Source organism: Cupressus sempervirens, chromosome 10, assembly GCF_028749045.1.
Source record: "Cupressus sempervirens isolate cs-2001-9-10 chromosome 10, ASM2874904v1, whole genome shotgun sequence".
Taxonomy (NCBI): Eukaryota; Viridiplantae; Streptophyta; class Pinopsida; order Cupressales; family Cupressaceae; genus Cupressus; species Cupressus sempervirens.
This window is the reverse complement of record NC_143127.1, coordinates 659,162,697-659,177,257: the sequence shown is the minus strand read 5'-3', so window position 1 is coordinate 659,177,257 and position 14,561 is coordinate 659,162,697.

Sequence of the window (14,561 nt, the reverse complement as noted above, 5' to 3'; positions counted from 1 at the left end):
AAGATTATCAATGCACTATAATATCACTGCCTTAACTGATCCTTGTATTCCTTTTCTATATCATAACTCAACCTTTCGTCTAGCTGCTATTGTTACCTCATTTGATCAAATCCTCTCCATCAATCAAACAAATAATAGTACTCAAATCATATAAGCAATTGTCTTACTAGCAAGTAGCAAATTTGACATCAGTGACAAAAAAATGATTGAAACACATTTATCATACTTGTACCAATCTATTTTCAACAACAAAAAATGTCTTCATAATAGTGGTTAACAACTAATTGTGGAATCCTAAGTCTACTCTTCATTTTTCCTTAAATTCTTCAAAATAACCATCCATTGTGGGGCCCATTTGCCGTTGCACCAAAAGCCATGACTATTAGTGAACATGGAACACCACATAATTAACCACCTGTGGGCAGGGGAGCGCGTCGCATCACCCAACAATCTCCCCCTTGACGCGCATACCAGGTGCTTACGCGGGTCGGGAAGGCACCGGGGAGATTTGAACCCATGACCAGGCCAAAACCAGGCTCTGATACCAATTGTGGGGCCCATTTGCCGTTGCACCAAAAGCCATGACTATTAGTGAACATGGAACACCACATAATTAACCACCTGTGGGCAGGGGAGCGCGTCGCATCACCCAACATCCATAATGGTTTCAAAATTTTCAACCAATTGTTCAATAAAAAATTTATTTTCTTAGTTACGGATCTTGTCTTATCCCACACTATAGTTCCAATAGTTGGAAACATATTCTATACATAGAAGAATGTATAAATCAATAGTGATCCAAACTTATATGATGTGTTCTCAACTTTCCTAATCGCTTCAAGATTCTTAGCTAGTTGTGTCAATTGTAGCTCTACAAGGTCATAGCTATGGTATTTCTTCACAATCTTATAACCCAGGTCCATTGCTATGCATGGAACACTATTCAATCTGCTTGACTGATAGAGCTTATGTGCAATCACATGTACACATCAAACTCAACAACAGGTTCTTCAATTGTTCTACTTGGCCTTTTTTTTATCTTCAATAACATTTTTCATTGCACACCTCATTGACTTCACCTACTCTAGGGTTGGATACCCTGTCACTCAATGGATTATTGCCTTGTTGATTTTTACTAGTCTACTTTCCAGCCACAATTTCACGTTGTACACTCCTCTCAAGACAATCTTGATCCATTTCACTTTAAAAACGTTTGGAAAGGCTAAGGCACGAGTAAGCCCTTTCTCGACAATGACCTTATTTTCATCTTTCAATACCCTATTTTCACATGATTTTTTATAAGCATTTCTTAGTTCATAATCTCTAATTTCTCCTACCTTGCACATGTAACATGAGTGAATTTCATGTACCATAAAAAGTTGGGAGGAATTGATGAAAAAGTGTTTGATGCATCTCTAGTCATCGTGATGTCAGGGCATGCTTTAAATTTTGTTGAAGGACATTGATCGTTCCTCACAATCTATGTATTGATGTCCTTCAACATTTCCTTGTCAATGAGAGATCTAGAAGATTTCATTTTCCAAATAGGGTTTTAAATAACTTCAACAACTTTTCAAAACAACTGAACTTAGTTCTCAAGTTTTATTTACTTCACTCTACAATTTATTGATGACACACTATAGATTCACACAAACTTTTGCTAAAACCACTTTTTGATCACCTTGAATCATTGTGAATGTTGGAAATTACTAGGGTAAATGAAAATGATCTTCAACAATTTGATATAAACCTTCAATCTGTCAAATTAGTCTTCAGTAAATGCTTCGTACTATGCTAGCTACATTACCATTGTCTAAGTCTTCACATAAAGTTTTGTTCACAAAACTTTCTTTGCATTTCTTTGTCATCATTACCATTTACATGCTTCACTTGGTCAATATATCAACTTGGATCTGTATGGGAACTTGGTTCATACAACAATACTCGATCACTATAATCACTAATACTAATACTTGACATCTATTATGCATATGATTTATTTTTCTCAATTTTTTCCTCAGATTTGTCCTAGTGTATCTTGATTCATGTAGATATGGACTTTTAACATATCTTCTATTAGGAACTGGTATATAAATTAGTATTCAAGTGTATAGTTCCTTACATACCTTCTTTTCTTAGTTACAAGTGGTGTGATCACCTGATCCATTAGATTGGGTGACCTTGACTTCACTTGATCCACTACTTCCAGTTCTACCTTCTTTCTCTAGGTTTGATTCAACTCATTCCTTGTTTTTTCTTCATCAAATTTTCCTTTTCTTTTGATGTGTTCATTGCTTGGTGTTGGTGCTTAGGTCCCATATTTCTTTCTTATATGTTAAATCTTGTGACAACTAAAGAAAACCAAGCTTCCATTCAACCACCTCTTGGAGTGTTGGAATAAGTATATGGAAAATAAGCTATTGAGAGGGGGGAGGGGTGGGTGAATCAAAATCTTAAACTATTATATTCAAAACCAATTTCATAAATCCACACCTAATTCATCTCATATAATAGATCTACCATTAAAATTCTAATGCTGAAACATAAATGAAATACATCACATCCATAAAATATTTCAACACATAACACAATGATTAGGTTACCCAAAAACACTTAAAGATGAAGGTAAAATTGCAGTGGGGATGAAACCCACAAATCTTCATTGTTACAATAATAAAGTTAACATGTTAGGGTTACAATGTTTGATCATAAGATATGATCTACCCTATGAGGGGTCTACCTTGTTAAAATCTTAAGAGACTATTAGGTCTCACCTTTTTAAAAGATTTTACACTCACAATGAAGTAAGGACTCTATTAGGAGGTTTACATAGGTTTGTTAAGATCACTCTGTTAAGAGATTTACCCCATCTCAATTAACAATAAATAATTTAGTACCTAGCCCTTGATTTTCTTTGTAAGATGATCTTAGATCTTATGTCTCCTCTTTTTTGTATCTCTAATCTAATAACTTTATTCAGTCCTCCACTACTATGATTTCTCTCTTTTTGATATGCTTTCAAACTTAGTCTTCACTCCTTCACACATGCACACACACATTAGGATACTTCTCCTTCTCTCTACATACTTATTATGATTCTAGGGTTAGAATCCTCCTTAAATATATGTTATGTGAAGGTTATAGATCTTGATCGATGACTTACACTTCATCATCTTTTTCTGTTTCTATCCCATTTTCTCTTTGGTTGCATTGTACACCTTGGGACCATTATGTTCTAAAATGATGCACGATCATCTTCTTAGATGGATCTATAATATTAAATGTTATGTGAAAGTCGGCCACAATATTTTGCATATACGTTTGTGCCATTATAAACTTATATAAAAAGATTGAACTACTTGACACCTTAATGATCTGATGCTCAATCATGTATACTTCTTCATGTTGTGACTCGACCTCTATATTCCTATTTGCTCATAACTTGATAACTTGTCAACATGATCAATCTCAATTTTATTTGTTGGCTTCAATTATATTGTGTGATGCCTACATCTACACAATTGCTACTAAATACTTAGCAATCACTATCTTGCTTAGTATAAGTATTATATGTTTGGCCTTTACTAGATAACCTAGTCATAGTGATGACCTTGTAATCTTGCCTAGTAAATGACTAAGTGTTTGGACACTAATCGACAACATAGGATTAGAGATCAATAGTAGTTGCCTTTGAGATGTGTCTAGATATAGTTTTCTAGGATGTGACCATATTCTCCACAATGATAGCTATACCATGTGTTATAATACCGATTATGAGAATTACCTCATTTAGGTGCATGCCCTTGCTTTTTGGACATGTCGAATTAGATTTTTCCTTGGATCTTCATTCTTGAGCTTTATGTCCATACTTGAGACAATTGTAGCAATGTCCTCCAAATCTAGGTGCAATAAATGCATTACTTGCCTTTGATCTACATTCATGCGCTTGGTGTCATTGTTTCTTGCAGCTAATGTAGTGTCCATTGAATTTTGGTTTAGGATTTTTCTTACCAATCTTACTTTTAAAAATATTTTTTATGTGTCCAATTTTTCCATAGTGATGACATATAGGTTTTCCTTTTGAGTTTGTATTTCTTTGCTCTCTACTTTTGGACGATTCTCTTTCTTCAATGGATCAAGGGTGCTTGGTAGACCCTAGTCAAGAGATGTCACTAGGTGTTCTTGGTGATCTCATCAGCTCTTCAAAGTATCTAATAGCATCATTAGGTTTTTCCATCCTCTCCATTAGTTCCTTCTAAGATTTTAACTCATTCCTCAATTGATCATTTTGTGATCTCAGATGTGTAATCACTATATCCTTTCTGTTCAATTCTTCATTTGCAAGTAGCAGTTGATTCATCATGTCTAGCTGGTTGTTTGTGAGATTTTGCACATCATATGTCCTTTCATTAAGTCTGGTAGCCATTTGTCTCTTGTCTTCTTTTGCCATGATTTTTTTCTTCAACTTCCTTTTTCTATTTAGTCACTTCACATAGCCTTATTGATATGATTTCATGTTCTCTCTTCAATCTCTAATTTCTTCATTCAGAATGTTGTTCTTCTCTAATAAATTTGTTATTGCTACATCACTTTAACTGGAATTTCCATTATCAAATAGTCCTTTAGTGTCTACTTCTTGATAGAGTGTATCATTTTGTTGAATAGTCATCTCTTTCCTTTTCTTTAAGGATTTCTTCAACTCCTCTCTTGTTGCTTCAAGTTGTTGTAGTATAATCTAATTTTCAATTATCTTTCTCAATTTATAAGCCTTCATCTCCAAGATCTTAACTCACAATCTATTAGACTTCTTCTAAGAGAAATCTACTCTAATACCAATTGTTGCAAGTCTTAATGGGAAATTAAGATATTGAGTGGGTGGGGGGTGAATCAAGATCTATACAACTTTTAATTCCTTCAAACAAAACATGTACATTCACCATTTTCCCATCTCATATCTGAATCATATACTATACAACCATAAACTATAATATTGAATTAGATCTAAGTATGCATCACATCCATTAACATGAAAATAAATGTAAACACATAACACAAAATGTTTTGTTTACATAGAAACCCTCCAAGGTGAAGATAAGACTTGGGTGGGGATGACACCCACAAATCTTCACTACTACAACAATAAAGTGTGTATGTTAAGCCTCCAAGGTTTGATCACTTCTAGTGATCTACTCTATGAAAGGTCTACACTATTAAGAGCTTACACGACTTATTCAGTCTACCTTGATTAAAGGATTTAAGATTACAACTAAGTAAGCACTATGTTAGGAGATTTAAATAGGTCTATTAAAACCACTTTGTTAAGAGCTTTACCCTAATCCACTTGTTATAATGTCTTAGTACTTGATCCTTTGGTTAGCACTTTATGCCATATTACAAATCTTCTCTTTCCTTGACTGATTTGATCTCCTTATCTAATATACTTTGTTCTACCCTTCACTACTTGGTTGTTCTGTTAGATCTCTACTTATGATCATCAAACATAGCTTTTCTTCACTCTCTTCATGATGTTCTCACACATACACAATCATCCCTCATGATTTAGGGCTTGAACTCTTCTTAAATAGATAATTGGAGAAGGTTCTAGATCACGATCAATGATCTAGAGTTCTCCCATTTGCTACTTAGTCCTTCTAATTTTCTGATTGGTTACTTTGCCTTCCTAAGGTTTGATGTCCTCTAAGAAAACATGTAATTACCTCCTTAGTTATCTTAACAATCCAAAAAATTTCATAGAAGTAAGCCAAAAATGGTTTACATAAGTGTTTGTGTCATCACAAACATATATATATGTCAAAACTAGTTTACTCAACATTTGAATATACCGATGCTCGATCATAATTAAAATGCATGATGTCCCTGGGCTTCTGTATGCTCAGCACTAAGTGACTCACTCAACATATAATGTCTTTTCTTTTCTTGGCATTCACTATCTTTACTCAACATATACTAAGACTCAGTCCATACTGGGGTGCTTGGTCATAGTGATGAACAACCAACTCTGCCTAGAAAGTTACTGAGTGTTGGACACTAATAGGTAACATGGCTTAGAGATCAATAGGTATATACATATAAACCCACAATATCGAATGAAAAAACTATAGTAAAATACATGTCATAAGGGATTAACTTTCATAACTTTGTTTTGCAAGAGAGAGTAACCTATAGATAGTAAGTAGTAAAAAGGCTTGTAATAAAAACATGTTAATAGGATGACTTAACTTTGCAATAGATTTAAACATATAAATTAAGCATCACCATAAAGCATTTGATAAGGGTATACCATAAGCAATAAAATTGAGGGGAAAAAAATCATTAAAAGCAATAAAATTGGGGAAAAAAATGCATTGAACATTATGTAAGAATACATTAAGCATATAATAACAAGGACTAAATGTGACAAAAATGAGATTTCCTACCAATTGAATAGGCACAGAGAATTTGTAGGCTATAGAGAGTAAACTAGGAGTGGTTAGACAAGGAATTTTCAAAGAATTTAATGTGGCATTATAGTCTTGTTATAGGAATTGGGTCGTTGAAGAAATGACTAGTTGATTTGAAACTAGAATTGTGGTGGGCATTGATAGGTCATTTCATACAATGAATTGCATTTAATGTTTTCTTCATACAATGGCTTCTTGGTTTCAAATTTATATTATTTATTCTTTCCTTTTTCCAAATTCCATTTGTTTAATTATGTTGAAGGCATTTCCTACATAAGATAGATGAGTTGATAGTGGCAATCCAATAACTTGTAGTAATGGAGAATGGTTAGATGACCATTGAACCATTCAGGGCAATTGGATTTTAGTGATTGCATTCAATGCCACTCTACTCAAATGTATGCCACTATCTAGCATAGACTTTCTAATATCATTTGCTAATGACCTTGCATTTAATAATCTTAAAATGTTTCTCAAGTATTAAAAAATCAATGTTGATATGTATGTTCGTCGTGTAGGGGAAAACACTTAAATAGTAAGTGGGCTTAATATTTGTGATAAGCTTTAGAAATTCATTTTTAAAAAAAAGGAATTAATAATATATTTTTAATGTTTTGATCATAAAAATGGGGTTTACATAATTTTTATTAAATTCAAGTGATGTTTTATTGACATTTTGTTATTTGAAGTATAAGAGTTGGTTTAGTAGAGAGGTCATTGGATTGTTAATTTGGTTGTTTTTTTTGTAAATAGGTAAAAGATTAATGATCATGGTAATATTAATGTTTTAATAGGTTGTATTTTTTCTAGAAATTATTCAAAGATAATGTTTCTAAATGGGTTCCTTATGATGAATTTTTTTTTCATTAATATATTTTTATGATAGTTGTATGTTTGTGGATGAGAGTAAGAGAGATAAGAAGAGCCCCCTCTTGTATCTCTTTGTAATTCTTAATTGATTTAAGATAAACTTGGCACACATATAATGTAGTAAACATTAACTTTAGTATTTAATCAAATGTCCAAATTGGTTTTGTTTAATTTCAAGATGTTCAATATGGAGGAGGTACTATTTTCTTTTTCTTTGTCGAGATCCATGCCCAACTACTTTGTGAAGCATAATCCCCTAACCTTTTATGTAGTTTTATAGGTCAAATATGTGTGGGAAATCTCATTGTCATAGCAATTTCATCCTTTAATAACTCAATATTTTCCATTATTAAAGATGAAGAATCATCAACTATTACTATTTTTATGTAGGAGCATCCCTGGTTGGCTTGCAATCCTATAGGATGGTGTGGCTTGGCTTTGGAGTTTGGGAACTAGGTTCAAGAAGGAAGCGTGACTTGGTCGATATTGAGTTCGTTTAGTATTGTCTCAATCAAGTGACTCGGTTAATAAAGGTGCTTGACAATGTTTGCAGGAACTCAGTGAAGCTTGGTTTCAATGTTTCTTGAGTTGCTCGGTTGCTGTTGGCAACTCGACATACTCTTTGGAGCTCGACATCCTCTTTGGAGCTCAACATGCCCTTTGAAGCTCAACATGCTCTAAGAGCTTGCCATGCTTTGGGAGGTCGCCAATGCTTCATAATTTTCTAATGTTCAGCTTGGTCTTTATGACGCTCAGCTTGATCATGGTTCCTATTGGTGTCGAGTTGTCTATGAGCCAACTTTTGGCATTTAATTTGTGTATGAATGTTTAATCTATCTTGTAGCTGATTTGTGGCTCAACATATATTTAATGTAAAGGATTTAATTAAAAAAATTATAAGCTGGGCCAAATTGTGGCTTAGTCGAGTATAAGTAAGGGGGTTTTTGGAGTCTTCAGGCATGATGAAATTATCTATCTTGGAGAAGAGGATGTGAAATTTGTAGGGCTAGTGGTTGCAGGTTGAGAACTAGAGGATTGCTTGGTGGACCTAAGGGTACATGTGTGGATTCTACTTGATGTTCTTATCCAGTGTGGATCTGGACTAGCTCGAATTAGTGTGGAATTGGATCTTGTGGAACCTTGCATAACTAGTATTGTAATTATTGTTTTTTTTTGGCCCTAACCTAGAAGGCCTTACAACTGGGTATATTATGTGTAATTAGTTATTTTATGAATAAAGAGTTGTGATTTTCGTATCATATCTTGTTGCTTGTTATTGTGTTTCCATTGTGTGGTTATTTACTAGGGGTTTGGACATCTCATTTGGGGATTCTCCTGCCTTGCACTACATCAGGTGGTATTAGAGCTTAGTTTTTCCTCCGTGTGTGGATAGATCATCGAAGTTGAGGTAGTTTTGCACTAGGATCTTGGGTTGGAGAAGGTTGATCTTGTGGAGGTGATTGATCTTTTGGATTGGTGGATCTATTGCTTTGGGTTTATGAAATTTTTGGAAGATGCCTCTAAGAAGATTGGACCCTAGGGCAATTGATGATCTTAATGATGCTGTGGAAGAAAGGATCTTAGAAAAGATTAGAGCAAAATTTAGATCTAAGATTGCATTGATGAAGAGTGACATGATTGTTGAAATTGTGAGTGCTTTAGGTGGTGTACCTAGGCATGTGGGTACTTAAGATGGCTACGAGGAAGTTGTTGAAGACTTTAAAGTTACTAGATCTAGTGGTGTAGACAAAATTGGTTGTGTGGAGAGACCTATTGGAACTAGGGGTGGTCAATTTTCTAGACTTGGATCTTGGTTGAAGCTGAAACATAAGATGGAGGTTTCCAATTTCTCAGGCACTTTGACTCCTAAATGCCTGATTGATTGGATTGGTGAATTGGAAGACTACTTTGAGCTTGAGGATATTGAGGATCTACTCAGAGTGAGGTTGGCACAAACTAAATTGAAGGCACATGTTACTCTTTGGTGGAAGGAACTACAAAGAAACATAGAAGAAGAAGGTGAAATGAAGATCACTAGATGGAGGTTGATGATGACTAAGTTGAAAGCTAAGTTCATTCCCGTTGATTATGAACTTGATTTGTTTAAGAGGTTGCAAAATCTGAAACAGAGAGATATAATTGTGAAAGATTATACTGAGGAGTTCTACAAGTTGACTATTTGGTCTAGGCATTGAGAATTGTCAAAGGAGAAGGTAGCTCGGTACATTAATGGTTTGCGATTCAATATTTAGGATGAGGTTGGTATGTTGAATATTTATTTAGTTAAGGATTCTTATCAGCATGTTCTAAAGGTAGAAGATAAGTTGAAGAGGAAAACTCAAGGTAATGCTAGAGGAAAGAAGAAGCAGGATAGCTTGGCAAAGGCTAAACCGAGTGTAGAAGGTGAACCAAAACCTATTGATCAGAAGAGAAGGACAGGTGGAGGTGGGTTTAATGGTAATTGTTTTAGATATGGTGAAGAAGGGCATATATCTTTTGAATTTCCTCATGGTAGGAAAGTTGTTGTGAATGAGGTTGTAGTCCAAGATAGTCAACCTAAGAAAGGAGAGAGTTTTCTAGCTCGATGAGTATTGGTTGGTCAGAGGACACTGGATTGTTGTTAGTGAACTAGTTGTTTAGGACTTGTTGTAATTCTGGTGGTAAAGTCTGCAAAGTGATTGTAGATGGTGGTAGTACTGATAACCTTGTTGCTAAGGAAATGGTTCATAAACTTGATTTGAAGAGAATGAGACATCCTTATCCATATAGGATTGGCTGGTTGCAAGGTGAGCATGCTTTGGAAGTAAGGGAGTAGTGCCTTGTGGACTTTCAAATTAGGCAATATAAGGATCAAGTGTTGTGAGATATTGTGGACATGAATAGTTATCATGTGTTACATAGTAGACCTTGGTAGTATGATTATAAGTTTGTGCATGATTGTGTCAAGAACATGTTTACTATTGAGAAAGGTGGCAAGAAGTATTCTTTGATTCCTTTACAAAATGAAGAGCTCAGTAGGAGGAACCTGAGTATTTGCAATTGAGTTGAGTTGGTAGATTTTGAGAAGATTGGAGATTAGTATGGAAAATAGACCCATAGCACACCAAGGATAAATGTGAAGAAGTAAAAGAAGAAAAATGGAAAGAGTGTACAAGTTGAATACTTAGAAAATATGTATGGGAAGAACTGGTTTGGGATTTATGTGTTGAATCCTAGAAGATGTTCTTCCATCTATTGAGAACATATTTTTGAACCTAGGGTGTCTGATGCAGGAGCATCCTTGGTTTGCTTGAAATCCTACAAGATGGTGTGGTTTGGCTTTTGAGTTTTGGAACTCAATCTAAGAAGGAAGTGTACTTGGTCAATACTAAGTTGGTTTAGTATTGTGTTAACCGAGTGACTCAATTAATGAAGGCACTTGACAATGCTTGTGAGAAATCGGCACACACTAGGAGCTCGGTGAATCTAGGTTTTAGTGTTGCTAGAGTTGCTTGATTTCTTCTAGGAGCTTGGCATACTCTTTAGAGCTCAGCATGCTCTAGGAGCTCGATAAATGCTTGGGAATTTGCTAATGCTTGACTTGGTCTTTCTAACACTCGGCATGGTCTTGGTTCCTATTGGTGTCGAGTTGTCCATGAGCTGACTTTTGGCATTTAATTTATGTATGGGTATTTAATTTTTGTTGTAGGTGACTTGTGGCTCAACATATATTTAATGTAAGGGAATTAATTTGATTTGTAATTGTTAGGAATAAGGTGTCTCAACCTTGGATAATTCCTATTTTTATTATTTGTTTTGTAAATGTATTTTTTGCAAATAATGTAATTAAGTGTGAGTGTACATGTCTAGTTGGCATGTTGATGTGTCACCCCACTTGCATGTGTCAGAATCTTGAATTGTGTGTAAGGAAATCATGACTGAAATGGTTATGACGGACTCCTATGACATGTAAGAGCTATCTTTGGAATATTTGATTGTATGTAAGGAGATCATGACTAAAATGTTTATGACAGATTCCTATGACGCATAAGAGCTATCTTTGGAAGATTTAATTGTAAGGAAATCATGAGTGAAATGGTTATGACAGATTTCTATGACGCGTAAGAGCTATCTTTGGAAGATACCCTAAAAATGGAAAGTGCATCATATAAGCACTTTGAGGGCTATAGATAGTCAAGAGAGTAAGTGTGAGTAGTGTACTCTTGATAGCTGTTGGATAAGTCTTCTATGTCCTGAAAGAGGCTACATTGCAAGTGTTTTGTAACCTTTGAGTTGAAGATAATACATTGTGTAGGTTTTGGAGGGGTGGGGTTGTTTTACTGAAAGGTTTTTTCCCACCAACATATTTTTATGTTTATGTGCTATTATTTCTCTATTTGTTTTCTGTATTCATGGTTGACTGCAATATTATTGTTTACATAATATCGAATCTGAATTGTAAGGATTTGAAAGAATTTGCACAATACTTTCTTTAAGAGATTAGTGTAGGAAGTTGTTCCACACCTGAGTTTCCTTACAAGTGGTATCAGAGCTTGATCAACTTTTGATCCTAGTTGTTGGGTAGGGTTTTTTGAGCTAATCTCAAGTTTGAGTGGGATTTTTGTGCAGAGCATTCTGAATCTTATTTGTAGATTGAGATGGCTAGTTCATCATATGGAAAAATGGAGGTGGAGAAATTTAATGGTAGTGATTTTGAGTTGTGGAAACTCAATATGGAAGACTTGCTTGAAGATTGTGATCTATGGGAGGTGACTTCACTTGATATGGGACCCACAACAATATCTCGAGTAGATTGAGATCTAAAGGATCAAAAAGCTAAGGGTCTCATTAGACTCTATCTAGTTGATTTAGTTCTCCTGAATGTTCTTGATGAGAAGACCGCAAATAGTTTCTGGACATGGTTTGGGTCTATGTATCAGGCCAAATCTCTAGTGAACAAGTTGTTCTTAAGGAAGAAGTTGTATTCTCTAAGAATGGAGGAAGGAGGATTTGTTATAGATCATCTAAATGCTTTTAATATATTGATTGCATAGTTGACATCATCTGGTGTCAAGATAGAGGAGAAGGATCGTTGTATGACCTGTTATGTTCCTTTCCGGATTCATGGGACCATCTTGTGATGGCTCTTGGAAGTACTTTAGTCACTTTCAGAATGGATGATGTGATGTCTTCACTATTATCTGAGAAGATGAGGAGAAAGTCATCAAATTTGACTAAGGAAGCTCTTGCTATTCATGGTAGATCCAATGACAGAGGTAAGCAAAATGACAACATGTCTAGAAAGGGTAGATTCAAATTCCATGGAAAATCAAAGACTCCTACAAAGTCCAACAAAAAATACTAGAACTGTGATAAGATTGGGGACTTCCATAAAAAATGTAAAGAGCCAAAGAAGAAGAAGAAGGCCTCAGATTTAGATTCAAAAAAATCTCAAGAAGATGGTGATGCCTTCATTGTAGCCTTGGCAGTGCATGCATTTGATGATGTGTGGTTGATATACTTGGGTGCTTCTTTCCACATGAGCTCTCATCGAAGTTGGTTCTCAAATTATGAAGTTTTTGATGGTGGAAAGGTGTACCTGGATGATGATTCTCACCTAAAGATAGTTGGACAAGGATGGGTCACTATTAGATTCCCTGATGGACAAGTAAAGGGGATCAACAGGGTAATGCACATCCCTAGTTTAGCACAAAACCTATTATCTGCAAGTATGTTGAATGATGTAGGTGTGCATGTTATTTTTTCTAAAGATGGATGTAAGATGATGAGAGGAGCTATGGTTCTTACTAAGGGTACTAGGAGAGGTACTCTGTTTCAGCTTGATGCATGCATTTCTTGGTGCAATAGTTCTTCTATTTCAGAGAAGAGAGCAACTATCACTTCATCCCTACCATCTGAATGAGTAGTAAAGAAGACTATGGTTATTGGTTCCGATGGTAGTGTAGCATGTGTACCTAAGGGTTCAAACACATTGGAAGGAAAGCTTCTTGCAAAAAAGACAATATTGTGGCATATGAGATTTGGCCACATTAGTGAGAAGGGTCTCATATTACTAAAGAACAAGAACCTCATTGAGGGGTTAAATGATTGTAATCTCGAGTTTGACTTCTGCAAACATTGTGTCTATGGTAAACAAAATTATGTTCAGTTTTACTCTAGTTCTCACAAATCTTTTGATATTTTGGATCTTATTCATTCTGATGTATTTGGTCCTATAAAAGTTCCTTCAATCTCCAAGTCTCTATTTTTTGTATCTTTCATAGATGATTACAGCAGAAGGACATGGATTTATTTCCTAAAAATTAGGACATAAGTCTTTAGTCAGTTCAAGGAATTTAAAGCCCTTGTAGAGAATCAAACTAGTAAGAAGACTAAGTGTGTGAGAACTGACAATGGTGGTGAGTTTTGCTCAGCAAAGTTCAAATAGTTCTATAAAGAATGAGGTATCGAGAGGCATAAGACAACTCCTTATACCCCATAGAAAAATGGAGTTGCAAAAAGAATGAACAAGACACTAATGGAGAAGGCTAGGAGTATGCTTAATGGAGTTGGTCTTGAACAAAAGTTTTGGGCTGAAAATGTGGCCATTGCTTGCTATCTGGTTAATAGATCTCCTACATTAGCTCTTGTTGGTAAGACACCCATGGAGGTGTGGTCTAGTAAGAAGTGTTCAATTAGACATCTTCATATTTTTGGTTGTGAAGCCTATGCACATGTTCCAAAGGAGAAAAGATCTCAATTGGAAAACAAAGCTGTCAAGTGTATTTTTCATTAGATATGGAGTTGGTGTGAAAGGATACAAGCTTTGGGACCTTGTGATAGTAAGATTTTGTATAAGAAAAATGTTATTTTTAGAGAGCTAACATATTCTCCTATTGTGCTACAACCAAATGAAATAGAAAAGAAGTAAGATATTGTTTAGTTGTGTCCTACCCCTAAGAAGACTGAACAAAAAGATCATGTTGGGTCTAATGATGAGGAGAGCTCTAGTAGGTCTGATAGTTCAGAAGAAGAGGAAGAACAACCTCAACCTCAGTCGTTGAGGAGATCCATGGATGATGAGATGGCTTCATTGGATAAAAACAAAACTTGGGACCTTGTACCTTTGCCTAAAGGATGAAAACCTATTGATAGCAAATGGGTGTTCAAGAAGAAATTCTATGCAGATGGCAGTGTTGAAAGGTACAAAACTAGATTGGTTGTGAAGGGGTATTCACAAGTAGAAGCAAT